Raw genomic sequence first — 19,917 nt, forward strand, 5'->3', positions numbered from 1 at the left:
TCATCATCATGCGGACAAAAGGTGCAGACTTTTCCATATTCCTTCTCTAAGGGGCTTTCTGCACTAGCTTCTTGTGGGTACTCATCCAACAATTCCTCCTTCTTCTCTGCCCTAGATGAAGCGGTGGAGGATGCTTCAAGGAAACATCCTTGTGTCCCTAGTACATAGGAGGCATCCTCCATTTGACAAAAGCACATATACCTATATCCTCTTGACAAGAGCCATAGGTTGCATTATTTCCATGTCTACAAGCTTTCTTAGTATTGGAGGGACTCTTTGTTGCTCTGGTAGTAGAGCATTCATCAGTTTGTTCCTCCACAACATTCTGTAACATGAGGTGCATCTTTTGCTTCTCTTCCTCAATAGTTTCAAGTAATATTTTGAGCTTCATGTTCTTTTGTTGGAGAAATGCAATAATGTCCTACAAATCTTGGAGACTATCATGCTTTAAACTCATGCCCATGCTTGCAATCTGGTCAACTTTGTGCTCTGATACCAACTTGATCTGAAAATGGAAAAAGTGAATTCTTCCTTTCTTTCCAAACTCAAATAAAATAAAACTAAGGATCATGTCAACACTTTGCAAGCATGAAAAATGGGCCTTGAAACAACTGATGAACAAAAAAGAGCAAAACAAAGGATTTGTTAACGGATTTCACCCCTCCTGGGCTACATCTTCGGGCCTGTCAACATGGCTAGACCACTCATATATTCAGTATCAATGGAGTAAATAAAAACTTGTTGCAAATAAATATGTGGCTACTACCCTCTTGGGTAACGTTGTCCTACAAATAACTCTCACAATGACATCAACTCAAAGCATCTCCTATAACGATGACAAAACTCCAACTGAAATGAGCTAAAACAAGCATGTGAACACCTCAATTCCACATTGAAGTACATACACAAAACGTCATAATAAAAGAAGTTGAACCTGAGTTGAACCCTATCGGTTAAAACTATTGTAGTAGCCTTTTGAAATTGAGAATACCCCTACAAGGTCTTCTACATGTCCAAATAGCCTCTAGAACTGCTTCCAAACTCTGATTGATCCATATACCTTTAGTCCTAAACCTGCAAAAAAACGTTATATGTGTGCTCTAATCATAAAACAGAGGTTACCAACGGATTCAAAACATCCAAAAACCCTAGGCATCCTCTTTCTAAGCTCAATTTGGATAAAAAATCCAAAAGTTATGAACTTCCCAAGTTTTGCTGCTAGTCGACCCACAAATTCGCCAAATCCGGCCAACTGTCCTAAAATTTTGTCCCATTTTTTGCTAACAGGAAAAAACTTGGCGTAATTCCAATGCAATTTGTGGGATGATTATATTCGCTATTAACTCATGTGCATGCCCTCCTGGCCACATGGCCACTCCACGTGACCTGGGGCTAGCCCCCGCAATTTAGCTCCCTTTGAAGCGACCCTTGGTCTTGGGCTTAAGGTCACATGGCATTTGTTATAAGATCGGGGTTAGCCCCTTGGTCCTGCCCCTGGTCCTTTTGGGCATGGTGACCGAGGTTGGGGGCTAGCCCTTGGCCCCTTACCATATATTTACCCCAACTAAAGTTTAAATAATGTTTGGGTGGGTCCTTTTAACGAAGCCCACCCATAACATGTTGGTTATGGTGGAGTTTAGTAGGTGTGAGGTGCTGTGTTCAAATCCCCCGAAGTAAAATTCGAATTCTTAAAAAAAATTGGTGGCCCCATGTTGTCATGTGGTGACCTCTAGTTGGGCCACGTGGCAGCCTGTGGTTGGCCACTCAACAACCAATCAATTGTAACCCAATAAAAATTCGCCACTTTAGCACCAATAAAAACTTGACAAGTGGCAAGCTGCAATTGGTCTTTTTTAAACCCATTCATGTGCCAAATCACCAGGTCTAATCAGCATGCCACGTCAGCAATACGGACCGCTAACTGGGCAGACCTGCACAAAATTTTGTTTGTTTCCCAAAACGATCAAAATGCGATAACTTTTTCATACGACGTCCATTTGACACGCCATTTGCACCGTTGGAATCGTGGCGAATGAGAACTACGCAATGGTGCTATCAACAATGAATTTTGAGATAGTAAAATTTTGATCCTTTTAGGATCCATATAGATCAAGTAAGCTCCATTTTTTTCAATGTACCCAATCTCAACTTCTTCTATCACAACGGGTTTATGACCAAGAAAGTCACTCTTGATCCCTTCCTCAAGATCCTTGACTTTATCCTGCAACTTGGCATGTTTCTCCTTTAAGTGAACTCATTCATCCATGAGTTCTTAGAGTCTACAGTTGCTCTGTTGTATCCTATCGTCAAGTTCCTCAAGTTCAGCAAACCTTCTATGAATATTTTTCAAGGCCTTCCGCACATCCACTATTCCATCCCCAATGTGCCCCAAGTGTTCCCACTCTTGCACAAGATCTTTATAGTGTTATTTCCTCTTGTCCTTCCAATAAACTGTCATGTCTTCAAGCTTTTGAACAGTTCTTATGTCTGTCATCTCTCATCATTCAGCTTGGTCCAAGCTTGTTGCCTTTCCCCTGCTCAACTTCCTAATGCTGCACTACGACCAACTACAAAGTGCCAAGCTTCAATGCCAACCGCTTGTCATATTCTTGCTTCAATATTCAATCAGCTCGGCTCACCCTAAACCAATATTTGATACCACCTGTCATGCCCCTACGCCAATGGTGTCTTCCAACCACACATAGGTGAGGTGCGGCACCAGTAAACTCTTTTGTTTCCCACTTCTTAAGTTTACGAACTATGCCTACTCAACACTTAGTCAAATTTTCTCAAGTGTTCATAATGCATCGAAAATAAAATTACTTTAATTATCTTCTTTATCATGCAAAAAAATCATAAACATCAAAATACACAGTGTATGCACATTTACGTGGGAGGGGAAACTCCCTAGAAAGTCTGCTAAATAATATATAAAGTCTACAATTTTACTTTACAATTATAATGTTTTACAAAGTGGTGCAGCCTTCTAAAATCGACCTGCATGAGTTACGCAAGTCACATGGCAGTCTTGCACCAGTCATGTAGCACGTTCCTGTCGCACTGCTACCTTTTTCCCATCCCACCAAACTATACGTATTAAATTGTCACCAACAGCATCCCTTGCCTGCAATGTTCACCCGAACTGTGTCGCAATCTACATGTTGTCGTGTCCGACGTAGTGAACTCCTACCCCTTGCACCGGTTTGTCGCACTGTTGCCTAACTCTCCTGCATGGTAGTCACACTACTCGGAAACCCCAAATTTCGTGTTCATAAAATTGTCCAACTTGAACTGTGGTGTTATGTCACTTCACTCGAGTTCAGTCGCCCAGTGTGGGCACATGGCCCAATCTACCTGTCATGTGCAAAAACCCTGTGGAACTTACCTTGTGACCTGAACTCTTACCCAACTTGCGACCTGACTGTATTTAACTCATCCTTCACCCATTAGTTGGTTTGTAGTTGCGGTTATATGTTATGTTGTTCTGCACTTTTGTTATCCGATGATGTCCCAAATGAGTGGCACTCATTGCTAATATGTATGGTCCATGTCAATACTCCATGAACTGTCGCGTCTATGAGTTTGCCCATGGGTCAGCCCGTCCACACGTCCAATCGACTTGTCCGCTCCACATGATACGCCCTTTCGTAATTCTCCATAACCGAGCCCACCCGTCGTATTTTGATGTCTGACTCGACCGACTTGTCCACCCGGTGACTTGTTCACTTGGGCACCCGACTCATCATGTTTGTGTCGTCCATCTGCTATACTTGGTTGGTCATCTCGTTGGGCGGGCGCCCACCTATAATGGCGTACCCGCTACATGCGCTCGCCCACTCGTCACCTTTAATCGACCATTATACATGTGTGTGCCTTTAACTGACGATGGGGTCGCATTTTATTGAAGTCTTCTTCCAAGTCGCCTTTAACCGAATGCCTCCACCTAAGTTGCCTTTAACCGAATGCCTCCACCTGAGTCGCTTTTAACCGAACACAGGCATATGTCACACATCATGGGCGCACCCACACTATGACTTTAGTTATTCAACTTCCTTGGATGCTCCCAACTCGAAGCCCTGACACATAACATTTTGAAAGATGTGGAATTAATTGTGAAGAAATGTAAGTGAATGTGGAACTCATTTTTTAATATTTTAAAGGCATTGCATTGGAAATGTTTTAGAATATTATTTGTATTTTGCAGATATTAAAAATTTGTATTACTTAAATCAGAGAATGTATATGTATAGAAAAACGTGAATTTGTTATCTATTTACTAAATTCTTGACCAAATACGTACACAATCTCTAACCCTGTGTCTTTAACAATCTATTATATGAACAATTAAGTTTTTTTTTAATTTAAATAAAATTTGATATATATAAATTCTTAATCTAGTGGTAAATTAAAAAATATTATCTTTCAAAAAAATATTAAAAATAATAATAATTATTATATTAAACTTTTTATATAATTTTTAATATTATATTAATTTAAAATTTTATTAAAGTATATTTAATTTATATATATATAATCAATAAATTATTATTATTATTTAAAATTATATAATAGTATTTTTTAATTAAAAAGAAAAATATGAAATAAAATTAATTTAAAAAAATATATATGAAATAAAATTAATTTAAATTTATAAGATGAAATAAGTTATATATGGAGATTAATTTAAATTCATAAAATGAAATAAGTTATATATCTATATATATGAATTGATTGAAAAATATAAGTTATATATCTATATATGAATTGATTGGAAAATTATATGATGATGATGGTGGTGGTTAACGTCCACTGAGACCAAATTGGTCTATCGGACCTATAATTTTCTTAGTTTCTAATTGTCTGGTTCCTCGTCTTTCTTGGCGAGATTGGTGTTGTAGCTTTCTTTTTTTTCTCCACGGTCTTCCAACTTTCTTTATCTTGCATCTCCTTCATCTCTTATGGTTCTTGGGACATTGGTGTCTTAGCTTCTCGGTCTATTGTGTTCGTCCTTTTGAAGATATTCGGAGAAGTTTGGTCTAGGAGATCTGCTTTGCTGTTAAATGAAGATTTCTTTTGTGCGGTATTCGAATCCTCATAACTGTTGATGCTTGAGGGGTTGTCGAGTTCACTCTTTTGTTGTTGGACGGGGTTTTCCCCCTGCATGTCTTGAGAGTTGTTTCTTTCTTGCCCGATTTCTTTTGATTCAGAGTTTTCTCGAGAGTATTCTTCTTTGATGACAGTGTAGTGTTCCTTTTGTGCTCCCTCCCACCATGTAGATATGTGGTGATTTTTCCTAGCTGAATTTATCTGGGAGGCTTTTGGGCAATTTTTGGCTAGGTGGCCTGTCTCATATGAATTGATTGAAAAACATAGTATGAAGGTACAATTGAAGCAAGAATAGACACGTGACATAAATTGAAAATGTAATAGGGCACATCAACCTTCGTTAAATTAAATCACTGGACTTGGTTTTGTCCACGTCCTCTTTGAAGAATGTGATATCATGATGAGGTTTGTAAATGAAACCTTATTTGCTTATCACATGAAACTATTCTAAATCACACGTGTCCATCGCATCGATTAATCGTGGATCGGATCCCAATTTGGAATCTAATATATAGAGAAGACTTAAAGGGATGGGTGGTCAATGTGTATTGTTTTATAAGAAATTTATTTTTTAATTACCTTCCTCGTCATATTTTAAAAATATTAATAATAATAATATTCATTTTTAAGGTCACAGCCAAGTCAGACATCAAATTGGTGTATGAGACCCTCTTGTTTCTGGGACAAGGGACCCACTTTCATGCAGCGATTTGACTGCTAAGTCTACGAAGGCACACATACTCTAACCCCCGCTGGTTTTGAACCTATGACCTCTTAGGAGGAAACACATGCTCTTAACCATTAGGCCCACTCAAGGTTATTGTTTTAAAAAGGGGCAAAGAGATACCAATAAGTTTATTGAATTGAAAAAGTTGTATTTAGGTTTACAAATAATAATTAATATATTAAATTCAAGTTTTTTATTGTATTTTTATTTGTAATATATATATATGATTGAGTAAAATTTAGTGACATGTATATCGTATGTTTTTATTTAGTTAATTTTAGTATCTAAGGGTTTGATCTATAGGGTTATGATTATGAACAAAGTTTGTACTGTCAACCATATTTGTCAATTAATATGGGACTAAAATACATTAAACAAGCCCTATAACAAATTGTTTGCATTTCAGGTGTTAGTGTTTTTCTATCTGTAATATCCTTACCGTTGTTTTTTCAAAAGGTGCATAGATTGCAGACCAAAAGACATGTATATATGACTTTTTGGAGCAAGATTTAGGTTTATATATACATATGCAACAATTTTTGAAAAGTTTTGAACCAACCTATAGATAGATCTAGGATGAATGACATTAGTTTATGTTTGATTTGATTCGAAACAATAGGTGGGCTAACTTGAGATAGCCCTAGTCAAAGCTAACCTTTTTGTTATGTAGATTTGAACTTGAACCAACTCATTTTGTTTTAAATAGGAATGTGTAAGCCGAAATTGAACTGTTGATTTGAAGAATTTTGCATTTTGAATATGGGGATTATTATGTATCATCTTAAGGCCTGATTTGGAGGTCTGTCCCTCGTTTGGTGTTTGTTATGTGTGGGGTTAGTTGGCCTTGGAAAGTGGCATGGTCCACCTTGGATGATGAAAAGTCATGCATCAAATCTCAAGTTTGTTTTGCTATGATTTGATGAGATGGTTTTTTGGAGGTTATTTTAATAGATATGTACGCAAAATATGGGAAATGTCGGAGTTGTTGTGAACTCAATAATAAATTCTATGGCATTGATATTAATTGGGTTGGGATTCTTCATCATGCAATGAAGTGTGAGGCATCTAGATATCACTATGTTTTCAATGTTGATGTTTACATTCAACACGGTGATGGAGTTGAGGAGGTTTTCTACACAATGGATAAGGTTGTGAAAATAGTATTTCACGAATTTGGAGATTATTTCCCTGGGGCAGGTGACATTCAAGACATTAAGTATGGGAATTGGATGACATTATAATTATATGAACACGTGTAAATGAATTATTTTCTTAACTGGAAACCCAACTTGCATATAGGTTATACAGAAGATTTGCAATTTCTTTGCCCTGGATTTTTGTTGAATTATTACAAACATCACTCCCAACATAGCACCGTAACTCAAAGATCATAGTTCGGCATTCCATTATGTTTTGGATCACAGTCACAAATTTTGAATTCAATTTAACTTTTGAATAATATATTTTGTTATGGCTTTACAAAATTCAAAACTCTGTCCCAGTTACTATTGACAATTATACGAAAGCCCATAAAACTCAATATATGTTGCACATCTTGTTGCAAAAAAAGGTCAAAGCCAATAATGCAAGACGTTAATCCTAAAAAATAATGAATAGAAACATTAAGAGTAAAATATGTATCAACAAGATTAAAGAGCTAGGGAAATTTGCCTAAAATCTATTATATTGTTCTATGAGTTACCCATTTATACAAGCATGGAAAATATAATGCAATAACCGCAACAATTGAATGTTTCACTACCCATGGCATGATACAAAAAGAACACTAAACTACATATATGAATCCCTTCCTCCTCATCATCAAAATCTCCCTCTCCCTCTTCATTTGCAGTTGCATCATGATATTGTTGATACTCAAAGACCAAGACCATCCTTGTGGTGTACCCAATCTAGGAGTGTAAAACAATAATACCTAATAATTACTTATTGAACTAACGTAATAAAAGTATTATATCATATAGTACTAACTATGAATCCAGTATGTTGGTTTGGGTTATGGTTTAACGTAAATTTGGAGTTCTTTCCCATGTGATGACCCATGTTAAAGCGGATGACCAAATATTTCTGAGGTGTGGGTCAGGTTAATGCAACACTATTTATTCTCTGCTAATGCAGAGAAGTTGTGATTAGTGGTCGTTGATGCTAATGAGATCTTTGTGGATGAGGTCAGGTGTAACTCCTCGGTGAGTACAAAATATATACCACTCACTTACAGCATCATAACCAAGGGTTTTCTTGTCATAAAACTCTTATCATATAGAGTTTAGCACCATCTTCAATTAAAAGGGGTTTATCCGACTTAAAGAAATTTAATATAAATTTTGAATGTTGGTCCACAACACTTACCATTACAAAAGTGATTGAAAAAAACAAAGATGATGAAAGTAATGATATTATTATGTTAAGTTGCTTTATAAAATATAAAATTCATAAATATAATATGTTTTATATTTACTAATATATTCTCTTAATATAAATAATTGTTTATGATAGTTATTTTCCATTGCTAAACACCAGATAGAAGTGTTCGATTACGGTAATTTAACTATCGCATGGTTTGTGGAGCATTGTTTATATTATATGTGGGTCCAACGTGAACACTGCTCAGCCATTGTGGACAAGGTTTAATTTGCTTTGTAAAGATAGGCACAGTATTCAGAATAGGGAGGACATGTCACTGCAATCTGAAAACTCTTATGACCAACACTTCACCGAGATAACTTCCCCCCACCATGTGAACACTCAGTAGTACACGGTGACCTAGTACCGTTAGACAACGCATATGGGTATGAAGTATAAACATGAGGCCTCACACAAACCAAATGGACCCGGAACTACATTATATATCCGACTTGAAAGCACTATAGTTCTTCATTAAATTATAGTACTTTATCATGAAAAGGAATTTTTCAGAGCAATGGATTTATTTTAAATTTTGGAGGAGATTTCATTTTTGATGGACTTTTTTTGAAAAATAGCATGGGCCCTCCAGATCCGTCTATCCTGCCTTTTGAAATTCACAGCTCGGGCAGTTCTCAATTTCTTGATACCTTTGTGCAATTTCACCAAAATCCAAAAAGCGATGACAGTAGCCATGAAGAGTCGTAGAGCTTCAGGATATCAAGCAATGACACGACAATATTTTCGATGTCAAAAAATCTTTGCACCCATTTTGACCAATTCCAAGTTCATAGAAGCAATGTTGGTGATAACCACGGAACCACAACCTACTCAATTCAGATGTCTAAGTAACTTGGCGGGTATGTCTATAAATATGCCATGGAACTTTGGAGTAAATATAGTGCACATATGTCAAGCGGAGAGGAGGGAGGTAAGTGTAAAAATTGTGCACAGGTGTCACACAAAGAGGAGAAGGGTAGATGAAAAGGTGAGGTGCATTGATTCAAAAGAAACGCCTATCGATGTAAATATGTTGTTTATTCCAGAGCATCAAAAGCATTAAACATTTCATTAGGATATGAGGTGGGATCCTAGAACTATGAAGCTAACTAAAATTTACTTAAATCTGTTTGCACCAAATGATTACACCTCGTGGTTGGTGTCACGATTGGCACTGGGTAGGGAGGCAACAACATGCGTTGTCATAATTTTCTTCTTCATTGTTTTTATTTATTATATTTTAGAAAAATAAAAGAAGTAGGTTAACTATTACATACTGATGCTAGGGTGTAAAAAACATGCATTGTCATAATTGTTGTCTTCATTATGTTTATTTCTTATATTTCTAGAAAAATAATTGTAGTTTAACTGTTACTATGTGTTTAGGTTTTCTTAATATTTTTAAGTTAAATTTGCTTGAAATTTCTAAAACATTCACATTCAAAAATGGATTTTAAATAATAAGAAAACACAATTTGACCAACAGAAACTAAATAGTATAAGAATAAAAATGAAATTATTAATATCTAGTATATTTATTTATTTTTCAAAGGGAAAAAATCGATAATTTTATTTCAATTTTTTAAAAACAGTTAAAATCATTCAGTATGAGTTGCCTCACTACTCCGAAGCAAAAAAAACACTAAAATTAAAAAATACAAATGAAAATATTAAGTGATATAAAAATCACTTATTTTCCCTTTCTTTCCTTTCTTTTTTCTGGACCTTCTGCCATCTCCCTGTAAGAGGATCCACAAGAACCATTTCCAAATCATTCATTGTTTTCTTTGGGGAGGTTCTTTGTCTGAATTGAAACTTTCCAAAGCATGAGCTCTCTTTGTGCCCACAGTCTCGTCCTCTTTGTGTGCCGCATTTTTCTATTGATGTGATTCTTGGATCTCTTTTGTTTCTATACCATTCTGCTTGTGAATTGAATTCCCGACATGAACATAAGTACTCCCTTTTTCTTGGTTTCATGGATTCTCCATGATTTCCCCTTCCTCATCCTCCAAGATGAAGGGTTCAAAAGGATGTCATCCTTTTGCTTTGCGGTCCTAAACCATTTTCTTTTTTGGGTTCTTTTTTTCCTAAGGGCTTGTGTCCCACAAATGTCTTGTTTGGTAACAAAAATGGCACCTGAATGTTGTATTTTCATAATCTAGAAGTTGATTCCACTGGAATGTTTTATGTTTCAGTTGAATGCGATCAGATAGCCCTTTACTTAGGTCTATTTCTACATATATTCTTGTGAAGGTAAATAACCCTTTCTCCATTCTTTCAGAATTTTCCTTTTTGAAAAACCCCAAAGTGTTTCTGATATCCTCGAGAGCCTTGTGATGCCAAAAAAGAAGGGTAATATTTGGTAGCCTCACCCACACTAGAATTGTTGAGACCATCATTGTTGTGGCATCAAAATTTGGGAACCAAGGGGTGATGAAAAGCCATGCATTTCCCCAAAATCAGGGTCCTTCTTTAAAAACTCTCTCTATATCTTCTTGGTTATCAAATTGAACAATGAAAAAATCTTACGAGTAAAGGTATGTGTCACAATTATTGGTCCAAGTTGTAAAAACCCTTTGATGTAGAGCATCTAACCTAAGCTAAAACCCGTTGAATCTACAAATCATTTCCCTGGAATTAAGAATAGAAAAAATTTGATTTACATTTGCTAGGTTAACCTCCATGGTGGGTGCTTCTTGTTGTTATTCAACAATGTAAGGCCCATGATTGTATTGTGGAAGATAGGATGGAGAAGAACCCATGCCTCGTGTTGCGTCCTTGTAGGAGATTAAACCTCCTAGATTTATGGAACCCAAAGCACCCCCTCCCAACCTTAAATTCAAGTTCTTAAAATTTTGTAATCCTGCAACTGAAATAGATCTTATAATTGCTTCCCTGCATAGAGAAGACGTTGTATATTTGAAGGAAAACCAAACCGGTTCTCTATATTCTACTTGAGATTCACAACTTGATCCAAGGTCGAGACCCAAAATAGGGAGGACTTCCCACTAAGGGTTTTAACAAAGATTTGAAATTCCTTCTCTATTCCAACTCTTTCGACCCTCCATTCAACTCAAATCGATAAGGATTTTTCTATTGGATTTGCATCGTACTGATAGTTGTCAGGGTTGCAAAGGTGTGGATCTAATCTGGCTTCACAAAAGGTGCAATGGGGTTATAATTGCCTAATACAATTTGATTGCAGACATGTATCCTACAAAAGCACGTAATAACTCAGGTTTTCTACTCGACCAAGCATCTTCGTCGTAGAACTGCCCCATGCATAATGCAAGAACACCCTTCGGCCTGCCAAATGAGAGGCTAAGACAAGGATTAGGTAATCCCCCTTCATCCGACACCCTGGAACTCGCTGCACTTCCATCTATGAGCACTGGAGAGTTGTGAGAGCTTGAGGAAGATGATGACTAGACCGCTTTTGAGATCACCCAAAATAGTTGTCGACATGATGTTGTTCCTTTCTTCTCCACCAGGTAGTGTCCATCTATTCTCTAGATTATCCATGCATGCCGCACATCACAGGAACCCACATACCTTTTTGTGATCGAAACCCTAAAACACAGAGGCCATCCTCCTCTCCTTATATAATCATGCAGTGTATTTAATATTTTAATATATAATGTACATGATATTTTTTATGTTAAGATATATATTATTTATTTTAAAATGTTTAAATATATTCAATATTAAATACAATGTATATTAACAACTTATTTTTTGGGTCTGAAGTATGCCTTAAAACTACTTTGCCTGGTTAGGAGCTCCTCTTCCTAAGATGTAAGGAAACAGGTTAATAGCCCAAGACCCAGAAACATCTGGCAGGAGTGAAAGCATGGCCCTTTATGAACTTGGACCAAAAAGTAATTATAGGTGACGTGGTTTTCCTTGGATAATGGTGATGAGTCAGCCTGCATTTGCGAATAACATTTAGTGATGGTTGTCCTCACTTTTGGTTTGAAAATTGAGTTATGATAGGTTTTCCCATAGTGTTAAAAAAAAAAACAAACAAACAAACTTTTTATTCATATATTTCATATATTATCTTTTATTCTTGTTTTTCATAAATTTTAATATGTGAGAAACAATTATGATAATGCATGTTTTTACCACACTCAACCGTGACATTGACTATCACTTCATTTTTTATTCATATATTTATGTTAATAGGTGTGTTTATTTTAGAATAGGGCTTTCACAATTTTAATTTAATTATCAATAATTATTAGGTGGATGGTACTGATTTAACCTTTGTAGAATATTCTAGAATATTCTTAGTAGTATACACAAATCAAAGGTTGAGATTTATCTCCAAAGTAGTTGTGTCATTTTTCTCTTTTAATTAAATTCATTAATTTAAAAAATGTATCATGGACAAGTGTCATATAAAATAAGTCATGGTTTTTTAGAGAAGTGTTATTGATAAGTCATGGTATGTTCCATTATAACAAAGCCTATTTATAAATTAAAAAACTAATGATAAAGTTGAGGTGAATCTTTAAGGTCAATAATGTTTTTATTTTCTATTTTTTCTTTCTTTTTTTTAATGTATATGTTTCACTTTTTTTCCCATAGGAAAATCTAGGTAGATCAACCCCGAAGGGAATCTTTTAAAGCTCGTCGGTTAGACTAGCAGGGCCTAACCCCAAGGGCATCGAGGAGAAGTGACCCTGTGACCTCTTGATCGGCGAGGTGCTTAACAACGGGGACTCAACCAGTTGAGCTAACCCTTGGGGCTATGTATATGTTTAACTTATATATTATTCTTTTATATAAGTTAACCCCCAAATGAGATGTATGACCCCCAAATGGGATGACTTTCGAGAGTGACAAGGGGGGAAGGTTGTCACCATCCCACTTGTATAATGCATCAAAGGGCATGGCAACATGCCCCCAAGGATTTTAATTCATACATGTGTGATCTAAATGCTTCAATTACATGATCTTATGGAGAGGTGGCATTAGGCAGTGGGAAGTCAGGTTGGTTTGAAACATGTGGAGCGCGAGCAAAAATGTATAAGTCCATGCAAGCACTCCTGTGGGAATTCATAGAGGTATTTGACGTGGGCGAGGGCAACTAGTCCTTGATAGTGTAATGGGATGTCAAAGCGAAACCAGGGAAGGAATATTTGAAGGTTGGGAGCGATCTGGAATGTATGGGTGGTGTTGCAGGATCCAAGTTCTAGCTAACCACACATTGTAATGTAGCTACGGCGAGTTTGTAGTTTGCATGGCCTCCTTTGGAAAGAGGTAATCTTGATTGCAACTCTAGTTTTGGAATCTTTTAGTTATTTTGGAATTTTTTAGTTATTTTGGAATATTGTATGGCACTAATGGGGAATTTGTACAAGACTGGAGTGTGGCACTTTTTCCATTTTGTCTTTACTTCTCACATCTAGATTACCCCTATTCTTGGTCTGGTGGCTCAAGGGTGCAGTCTTGGGCCCTTGCCTTTACCAGTGGTGGTGATATTGACAGGGAATTGGGGCAGAATTGGTGGTTGGTATTATTTCTTTTAGGTCTTGATTGTTTTTGTAAAAATGATTCCTACTCTTGGTTTAGTGGCATTTGGTAACAGTGTTGGGCCCTAATACTTATCATTGGTGGATTCTACTATTACCAACTTGTGGGTCTAAATACTTTTAGTTTATCTACATGTGATATTGAGTTGGTTGGGTCTTTGATACAAGTCCACGATCTTCCCATTGTATGGTGGAGGGCATGGCACTAGGTGAAAAGGACATTTGGCTTTGGTTACTCGTGTGTCTTCTCTTCACAGTCCTCAATGTTGGGTTGGTCTTATCTCTGGTATCATGGTTTAGTTCCTAGCCGAGAGTGTGTTGAGAGAAAGTCCAATAAGCTTAGACTTGGAGGAGCACTATAATTCAGAAGTGAGGGAAATATAGCATTTTCTTGGGTAATGTATCTCTTTGCCTCTATGTTGTTATGGTTCTTGGTCTTCATTTTGGTTTGCTGGTACTGAAATCTTGGATTATGGAGTCGTTTATCTGTAAGGATGTGGATTGGTGGAGGAAAAGTGTCTAGTAGTTGGGTGGACTTGAGTCCCCCCCTGTCTTAGTGGTCGGTTGTCTTGTTCCTCTTATTGGTCTATCTCAAGGCTATTCAAGCAAGGGCTTTAATATCCACTAGCTTCTAGTGGCACTACATTTCCAATACCCTTAGCACTGATTGGGTCGAGTTTTTAATTTTGATATTTGGTGGTTGGGTTAGTCATGCTAGGTTAGGGAGCTTGAGTGAGGAATGCTTCCACTTATTATCAAGAGCGGGCCCAACAAGCACACACTCGCATAAAATGTTGGATTGAGGATTTTACTTTTTGTTATTGGAAGCTCACACCTAGCCACATTCAGGAAGATATTTCTTGGGAAGAGGGGGAAGCTCCTTCCCATAGGAACCACCTCTCTAATATTGAGGTTCTGACTATGTGGGCATAATCAATTCCAAATAGTAGGCATCAGAGGGGCAAGCTTAATCAATATATGAAAATGGTGAATTTACACTATCAAATGAAATTTTTGTCGGGGTGGACTATTCTAGATAGGCATGAGTCATGCATGGACATTTTTCCCTCCCTTAAATGCCCGCATAAGCACCTGTGAGACCTAGATGGGAGAATGGAGAGGATTGAGAAGCATCTTGGAATTTCCCCAGCTACAGGCGAAGCACTATAAGATCCAAATACGTCATTCTAGTGGAAGGCTCAGACTCTGATCCTTGAGCTTGACATTGCCTTGATCTTGGTTTCTACTATCTTATTTCCAATTTTCTTTGTATTTGGCCATTTTGGTCAATATTATAGTTATAGTCGGGTTATCGTTGTGTCCTTTAGTTCTCAATTGTCACTCTCCTCCTTAAGGAGACTGTATTTTTGGATATGGCCTGATCTCCCTAGTGAGAGACGAGATTTCTTTTTGTACTTCTTGACGTAAATGCCAATTTTTTGAAATTAATAGAATTCACCCCACAAAAAAAATATGAGATGTATGATGAAGTAAGTGTTTTGATATTTAATAGCCCCAAGAGTTAGCTCAACTGGTTGAGTTTATGTTGCTTAGTACCTTGTCGTTTGGGAAGTCATGGGGTCAATTCTCGTCAACGCCCTTGGGGTTAGGCCCTTCTAGTTTAGTCGGTGGAATATGATCCCTTCGAGTTGATCTGCCCAAATTTTCCCTCATCTAAAAATAAAAATAAAAAAGTGTTTCGATATATATTATGAATTGATGTGTATGGGTTTTACCAACCATTTAATTTATATGGTTACACTATTTGGTTTTTCAAAATATCTATGACAATGCATGTTTTTGTTGCCCTATCAATAGTGATGCTAACTACAAGGTGCTTTAAATAAATGTCATGTAGCTTTGTAATTCTTAATTCCCACCTCATTTGGAAGGTTTCATGCATATTGACATAAACAGCTTTGTTCATTTATATAATGTTTTAAGAAATATATAAAATAGGATAATTAAAAGCAAATATCTTATAATCAATTAAACTTATATATTTTAATATATTAAATATTAAATATATTATATAATTGTTATCTTTTAATAATAAATGATATATATTTAATAATAATGTAATAAATAACATATAAAATATATTTTATAACATTTAATTTAATTTTGTATATCCAACTTATATAACAAGTTGTTCAAATAACTCATAATGGCTCTCTAGTTTCTAAATTCGCTTTCAGCTTGAGACTAGACCAGAGAATGCAACACTTGGCATTTATACTCAAGCAGTAAGAGGCCATAATCTTCTCCTACATTTGGTGTAATGCTAATTCCCTTGCTAATTTCTTAGCCAACAAGGGGGTGGAAGAGACAATTACTTGTGAGGACATGACCTTGGCCTCCCATACCATAGTTGCCTGGGAAGGCCATTGTGAAGACTTACATGATATAAATACTTCTCCACTTGAATTGCAGAAGTAGGCTCAAAAGGAAAAAATTCAAATTAGCAAACCTATACAGGCAGTGACTTCACCGTCCCATCACACTCCTAACTCGCAGACATGACTTCTTTCTAGGTTCCTGCACCCACAGTTACATCTACTATTTTGTGGTTTCATAGTTCTAGTTTACTGAGTTACTACTATGTCTTTTTTAGTCAATTTTGTCATGGCTATGCTGGCTATGGTTCATGCATGTGCTAAATTTTTTTAATGATTGGGAGGCCATTTGGTTTCCCAAATTTGGGTAGTTGGCTATTGCCACAAACTTGGCAAGTTCATAAGATTCTTTGTTTACATGCGAACTCTTAATTTTGGGGAAGCCCGTTTAAAAGCAGACGACCTCCTCTTGTTCTTTTCCATTTTTTTGAAACTTCTCTCATAAAATTCTAGTTCTACAAGACTATTAATTTTGTATATTTCTAACAATGTAAAAATATTTAATTAACTACAAAAAAAAACATAACATTCAACACTATTTACTAAACTTATATAACATTTATATTACCTCAAGATGTGTAACAATATCAACTTTATTACACTTATTACACCGAAGGTGTCTCTCTATAGGGTTGGGATGGGAAGACATTATTCATCCTAGCCAATCACAAAGCATCATTTTCATTTACCTTTCTCCAGTTAAAATTTGACATGTGTCATACCCATATCAAATTCTACCATTAATAAACAAAAAAATTCCAATAAAATAGATTGGGCCTCAATTTCAACAACTTGTAAAATTGGAGGAAATTATATTTACATAAGTCATACCTACAAGGAATTGGGATATGAAAAGCCACACATCTTCAATATGTCACCAACTCAATTTCTAAACACATCATGCCATTGGAAGAAGTTTAAATAAGGATATATCTCTAAGACCACTTCTGAGGTCCACGCCTTGGTCTACACAATCTAATATTCAAGGTTTAAATATTCTTCATCTTCCCCCTCACTCACAATTCTACATGAAGGGATCGACGAAGAATACCTAAAACAAATGTACGAGACTCTCTTCCAGGGAACGTTTACCTCCAAGCCTATACATCTTATTGAAGTAGCAACTCATGCTAGGCAAATAATCATTAATCCCATAAGTAGGCGCAAAGACAGTCGCAGGTGCAAATTCAGTATGGTTCACAACTTCGCATGGGAGAGTAGTTGTGCTCCCTGGTTGTGTAAATGGTGAGTGGCTACCAGGATGTGCATTGATGGTAGTGAAACTGCTTGCCTGAGTGCTTCTTTTCCTATAGTTATAGTAAAGGTAAAGGCATAAAAGCAAGCAGATCCAATCACATTAAATTTTAAAAATAAATGAGAAGAAACAACTATACCCCTGCCATCAGTTAAGGGATTCATAGAGGAGGCACGTGGGTTGCATGCAATCCATGCATGCATTTTTTCAGAGGAAAAAACTTCTTTCTATTATGGAAAAGAAAGTACATATTTCAATGAGAATAAATTTCAATCGCCATAGATGTGTTCAGACCAACCATCATCTATCTGCTGACACAAATTGCCACATAGAAAAGAAAAGAAAAGAAAAAAGAGAAAATACATTGAGTTAGACCATAACATTTGTGAATTAGAGAACATAGTCAGAAAATTTCCCTAAGTCCAACAGAGTCTAAAAATAGAATTCGCTCCAGACAGAGAACCCTACAGTTGAAGACCCATGTTATAATGGGATGGAACCTTCCCATGTCAAAGATCTAGAGTAGAACTACTGGAAGATTATGTGATCCAAAACAGAGCAGCAGCCCAATTTTGATAATTAATCTACTTCACTATTTTGAGATCAGTAGATGCAAAAAATGGGAAAATGAAGAAAACCCACTGTAAGATCTTTGATTCGAGATTTGCAAGTCTTGAGATCATGAGGATTTAGTGAAACCTTGTGGTTAGTGTCTAGTCAATTTAACATCTTAAATTGCTCTACATAAATTATCAATCCGGGTATCGTAAACTGATGAAGTGTGGTGCACCATATGTGCTTAGTAAACGTTTTTCTTACTTCGTTGTTTTATAGTTTATGTTGTTTTTGGGGTTTTGTTCTTGTTGGTTTCCTAAAGTGTTTAATGCAAATGGAAATCCTATTCTAAGGTATTAAGAATACTTTTAAAGGTCAAGTATGGATGTAGATTTCAAGAAAAGGTTTATGTCCCTTATAGTAACTTCCAAAACTTAGCACTTCAAAAGATCTCAAAACATGCCATTGATCAAATTAATACTTGAACAGGAATGTAAATATGCAGCTACTTAAATCAAACAAATGATGAAATGTTGATCATGAGGTCATTGTCTCTGCTGCCCATCTAATTACAAAAATAAAATCTAAACTATTGCACTCAAAATAACCAAAAATTGCAGACTAATGAAAGCAAGATCAATTTACTTCACTTATAATCTGATAGCTCGCTAAGTAGCTTCTCGGGTTAAGTCATGGCACCGGAGATAACGTCAAATAACATGAAGAATTGATATCTAAACTACCTACTTGCAGATTAAAGAAAGCAAAATCAAATTACTTCACTTATAATCTTATAGCTCGCCAAGTAGCTTCTCGGGTTAAGCCATGGCACCGAAGATAATGTCAAATAACATGAAGAACTTGATATCTAAACTACCTACTTTCAGATTAATGAATGCAAAATCAAATTACTTCACTTATAATCTGATAGCTCGCCAAGTAGCTTCTCGGGTTAAGCCATGGCACTGGAGATAACGTCAAATAACATGAATAACTTGATATCTAAACTACCTACTTGCAGATTAATGAAAGCAAAATCAAATTACTTCACTTATAATCCGATAGCTCGTCAAGTAGCTTCTCGGGTTAAGCCATGGCACCAGAGATAACGTCAAATAACATGAAGAACTTGATATCTAAACTAGCTAATAACAGCAAACAAATCTCACTAAAATCAAAGCATAACAACTTAAATTTAAAAGCTAAAAAGTTCAGCAGAGAAGCAAATCTTAGATCACTACTTGATGCAAAAACTACATTAAAAAGCTCGAGCAAAAACTAATAAGAAAATACAAGAACATGTAAAGAAAAACTAATCTACAATCAACCAGTTGAACACACTTGCATGAATTAAAATTGCATGAATGGAAAATCTAAACTATCAAACTTGAAAGCAATAAAATGACATACTTGAATGAAATCAAAGCAAAACTACAAAGCAAAGTCTACTCTACCTTACATTCTAATATGCTCTATGACATATACTTCACATCTCCTTCCATTTTGAGAACATCAAAGCTTTATTCAAATTCTTCAAAATTACAAAGTACAACAAAGCTCTCCAAAGCTTTCCAAAGCCATCAAGGAAGAACTACAAACTCCAAGCTAAAGAACTAAAAAGTCAAGCTAAGCTAACAAATGAAGGAGAGAGATCTCCTATTTATACAAAAAGATGAGAAGTCATCTCATTAATGAGAGTCCATGAATCTCTCCCTCTACCTCTAGAGTCCTAATCAAAATAGGAATTGATAAGACACATGTCTTCTTAGAGTTTCATTACAATTAGGAGATGTGACACAAATCCTTATGATCTCATGATTCTCTCCACTCAAATTCGAATTTGGCCTTAGGGTGCCACATAAAGGTCTTCTAGAAGCCTCCTTTTGAACTACACATGTCAACAATCTCAACCCACTTGTT

This window comes from Pinus tabuliformis, chromosome J (assembly GCF_031772625.1).
Source record: "Pinus tabuliformis cultivar Carrire ecotype Pingquan chromosome J, CPIR1, whole genome shotgun sequence".
Lineage (NCBI taxonomy): Eukaryota > Viridiplantae > Streptophyta > Pinopsida > Pinales > Pinaceae > Pinus > Pinus tabuliformis.